This window comes from Homarus americanus, unplaced genomic scaffold (assembly GCF_018991925.1).
Source record: "Homarus americanus isolate GMGI-L3 unplaced genomic scaffold, GMGI_Hamer_2.0 scaffold17872, whole genome shotgun sequence".
Classification (NCBI taxonomy): Eukaryota; Metazoa; Arthropoda; class Malacostraca; order Decapoda; family Nephropidae; genus Homarus; species Homarus americanus.
Window position 1 is genome coordinate 3,336 of NW_024727355.1, and position 5,019 is coordinate 8,354.

Here is a 5,019-nt window from a genome sequence, read left to right on the forward strand (position 1 = left end):
TTGTCATCTGGTGGTACTGGTGATGTAGCCTCTTGTCATCTGGTGGTACTGGTGATGTAGCCTCTTGTCATCTGGTGGTACTGGTGATGTAGCCTCTTGTCATCTGAGGTGGTACTGGTGATGTAGCCTCTTGTCATCTGGTGGTACTGGTGATGTGGCCTCCAGTCATCTGGTGGTACTGGTGATGTAGCCTCTTGTCATCTGGTGGTACTGAGTGATGTAGCCTCAGTCATCTGGTGGTACTGGTGATGTAGCCTCTTGTCATCTGGTGGTACTGGTGATGTAGCCTCAGTCATCTGGTGGTACTGGTGATGTAGCCTCTTGTCATCTGGTGGTACTGGTGATGTAGCCTCAGTCATCTGGTGGTACTGGTGATGTAGCCTCTTGTCATCTGGTGGTACTGGTGATGTAGCCTCTTGTCATCTGGTGGTACTGGTGATGTAGCCTCTTGTCATCTGGTGGTACTGGTGATGTAGCCTCAGTCATCTGGTGGTACTGGTGATGTAGCCTCTTGTCATCTGGTGGTCTGAATCTCCGGGTTCGTGGTGGAGCAGGAGAGGCGACGGGAGTTTGTGGGTGGCTGTATCTTATTTAAAGGGAGTCTTGATCACTGATAAATCTAATATTATTTTTTTAGTCACTGTAAAATGTATTTAAAGATATAAAACTATTCATTAAACTCTCTGACAAAAATTCTTCATCATACAGCTGCTTAGTGTGTTAGATAATGAAGCTGGAGTCATAAGTGTTACCATTAAGAGGAGTTCATCATAGTCATCCCAGGCAAATGATCTTATTAAAGTGATATTCAAAAGGTTCATGGGATTCTTTCATTGACTTCCTAAACCAAATTTATATGTATCTATAGATTCTGTACTATTTTCCCCCTTTAATTTACTTTAGATTTCAATTCGTCATATTGAAGATAGTTTTATTATATGTGATCAAGGGAATTGTTATAATACAGCCTTTTTTATATATCAGCTTTACATAATGTCAAGACAATGCAGTAAATCTAAAACCTTACAGTAATTTTGGTATTTGATGATAATCTTACCATTTACAGTTTTTACTCTCATAATAATAATAATTTTGGGGGATTTCCTTAAAAATATATACAACTTTTATTCTTATAATGATAAAACTTTTTGGGGTAATTCCTCATAAATATTTTCTTGTCCTGCCATTTGCAACTTTTACTCACATAATGATACAGGAAAATAATACTTTTGTGGTTATTCCTCTAAAATATTTCCTTCATTCAGAGTGTGGACGTGGTGAAGGGCGTAGAGAGGAAGCTGGAGGGGAGTCAGGTTCAGTTGGCAAGTGGCGTGAGTGAGCTTAAACAACAGTTGCAGAAGGTTGGTACTGTACCCTGGTGTTGTTTCTTGTTCCTCTGTGATGTATATAACTTTCCCGTGGTTGACTATTGAGTTTATATAATTAGCAGTGTATAATCTGCCTTAGAAGTTATTTTTTAGATAATTTATATACTTACTACCACATAATATGCCCATGCAGAGAAGTGAATATTTTTTTTTCCTAAATTATATCTCTTAAAGGTACAGATATTAAATTACTGTATTTATATATGGTTCTTGCTAACATTAATGTGTTCATGAAAAGAATTTAACTCTTTTTATTGTATACAAATAAATTCCAATTTATGAGAGGGTTGCATTCCTAAAAATAGAGAGATGAATTCAGTTTAATTTATTGTATTTAACCCTTTCAAATGGTAGCCATCACCTGTAGAAATTAGCTGTAGGGACGGCAGCCATCATCTGCAAAAATTTCATGTTCTTTGCGTTCCATTTTTGCACACAGGGGGGAGGGGGGAATCCTCAGCCACCAATTAAAGGTTAAAATTATTTATCATTTGTCAGATGGAGCAGCAAGTGGCGACGATGGCGTCTGCTGTCAGTAATCCCTCACCTGCGGCAAACAACGAAACACATATTCGCAAGCAGAGACTAATACACAGTGGTAAGTGTAAATGACTCTCACTACTATTGAGCTTACCGTGTGTGTGGGTGTGTGAGTGTGTGTTTGTGTATGTATTGTTCACTATGGATTTATGTGTGTATGTGTGTGTGTATGTGTGTGTGTGGCTGTGTGTATGTGTGTGTGTCTGTGTGTATGTGTGTGTTTGTGGGTAAACAATAATTTGGTATCCTGAAATATCAATCTTTGTTATCCTAAATAAATCAAATTCACTCTTACTGCATATATATCAAGACTGACAGCTGTTTGTGCACGTTACAGTGTATCAGATCCCAAGTAGAATGAAAAAAATGTTGAGAGTCACGACTCAGGTAGTGTTTTAAACTCCTTTGATCCTCCTCGTGTATTTCAAACTCCCTTTAGGTGGATTTAGGGGATTCAAGTCATTCTGTCTGCAACACTACACTACCTGCTACCCAGATAGACTCCTTATTCTTGAGTCATGAAATTTGATTGTGGAAGATGTGTTATACGACATAGGGCTTGAATTTAGTGATTAATAGATGGATATCATAAGCCTTGACAGCTGTATATCTCTTATGGTAGGTATTACATAACTTGAGCTTGGATATATCATTTGGAAAAAAGAGATACAATTTAAGGTTTAAAGAGACAGATGAATGTTACATTGTTTGCTTTTCTTCCAGATTCAGGAGCATCAAGGGACAGCAGAGGACCATGATGATGGAGTTTCCGTACTTTTTTGTCAGAACGAACTTTATGTGCCAATAATGCTCTGCTTTTATCCAAAGATGTTTAAGCTATTTTCCTTCTTATGAAGAAGGCAGATGAAGCTTTGCCTTCCCCTCCTGATGTAGTGAAATAGTTGGTATGGACCTCAATGCCTTCTTGTAGAGCTACATTCCAAACTTTAGATATGTAAAAAATGTAGAAATGTGAGCATCAAGACCATTTTCATAGCATAGTTCTACCTGGTACTGTACACCCAGAAGTTTGTACCTGTAAACCATCGACATCATGTACAGGAATTATGTCACCACCATTTTAATGCACAGTTACTTGGAGTAAGGGAAGTACTGTGTTGTAAGTGCAGTATACCAGCTCAATTAAATTGACTTATTAATATTGTTATTCATTTATGTGGATTGAAGAGAAACTGGAAAGTTAACATTAACAAATTATACAGAGTTCAGTCACATGTCCTTCACAGGATGATAAACTGCTACTCTTTGTATTATGTGTTGACAAAAAAACCTTAAGTTCACTAACTAATGTTTATCATGACTTGGTAATTTTATGGTAACACTGTACTGAACCCTAGAACATTTAATCTGCATTGGTCATTTCACCATCATCTGCTCATGTCAGGGAGCCTGTGCAAGCATCCAAGTCACGGCACATCAACACACACACACACACACACACACACACACACACACACACACACACACACACACACACACACACACACACACACACACACACACACACACACACACACACACACACACACACACACACACACACACACACACACACCTCTATTCCATGGTTCTCTTCTTTCTTGTCTCCCAGTTGTTCCAATGTTCATTCTTCCTTTTTCCTTATATATATATATATATATATATATATATATATATATATATATATATATATATATATATATATATATATATATATATATATATATATATTATCATTTTTGTCACCTTGTTACCTGCTATGTGACGTTCATTTATCTTATGGCAGCCATCTTGCTGTGAAAACTTATGTATTGAGTTTTAAATGTTCCTAGAGACAGACTGTTCCTTTATGTACTGTACTGTATTCTCTGTTCCGTACATAAAACACAGATGACTCACCATTTGAGAAACTTTTCAGGACTGACACTAAATTGTTTACTGAGGAAGAGACTTTTTTCATTAATATCATAAATGAAAGAATTATCACAAACTTTTGTTTCATAGTTTGCAAAAATTATCAAATTCTCTCCTCCGTTTGTGTTGTAAATTTATAATATTTTGTTCATATGTTTAGCAATTGTTTTCTCTCATCGTGTGATGCTCTCTTGTTCTTTAAGTAAGTTTCAAAACATTCTTAAGTTATTGTTGTTTCTTATCTGCTTCAACAGTGTTTATTCATAATATTAAGAGCACTTCACCTTTTCTTAGTTTTCATAATTTATATTTTGTCGAATAGAAAATGTTATTAGTAGATTTTCACATAATTTTGTGAGAGGTCGAGTAGGTCCCTCAGTCACATCCACAGGTGAAGCAATTTGTTGTCACATTTACTCAGGCTGAATTCATCTCACCAGTCAGAGTTTTGTACATAACTCGTACACCAAGATCTAGTAACACCAATGACCTATTAGATACCTGTAGTTAGTAAGGTACCAACCAGGATGTCAGTGCAACTGTTAATGGTCTCAAATGTGACTCAGACTCAGAACATCTTACCACTCAAGGTGTTGGACATAACCCGGACTTTCAGATGTAATTACCGAGACTGTACAGGTATATAAGTTAAGAATGTTCGGGACTATCAACCATGACACTTCCACGGCCCATTCTTGCAGGAAGAACTACAGTACTTTGCTATATTCTTCATTCTCCTTCCTAAGTCATTACCCAAACAGTATTTTTTTGAACTGATTTCTCTAAAGAGGAAAGTAAACCAACTCCTTTGTATCTTAAATCTTCCTTTTATTTATTTGTTTCTTTATCAAAGTCTGTACAGTACAATACACCAAGAGGCACCACAACACGACCACTCCCACGCTACTTACTCCTGTCTGTGTCTTCGCTCTACATTTTCTTTAATCACTAATACGTACATTGACGTCAAGGATGTTGATATACTTTTACTTTTACTTTTATCCTCTTCGCCACTGATCGGCTCGCTAGCCGCCCGGGCGATCGGTCACGTCTCTGTCACGCACTGTTGGCAAGTACTGGCATGCACCGGCTCCTGAATGTACCTGAACCCGCTCCAGTGTTGGTCAAGTCTTCTCTTGAAAGAGCTCACACTCGGTGCCGTCACAACACTCTCTGG

General features: G+C 37.5%; 1 long non-coding RNA gene across 1 annotated transcript; it reads left to right on the plus strand.

Annotated features, from left to right (window-relative positions):
• Positions 1-1,234: 1,234 nt before the first annotated feature.
• Positions 1,235-3,402, plus strand: LOC121865824. The gene is made up of 3 exons (XR_006088826.1): positions 1,235-1,361; positions 1,887-1,986; positions 2,652-3,402. It is a non-coding gene; the product is annotated as an uncharacterized LOC121865824 (long non-coding RNA).
• Positions 3,403-5,019: the final 1,617 nt, after the last annotated feature.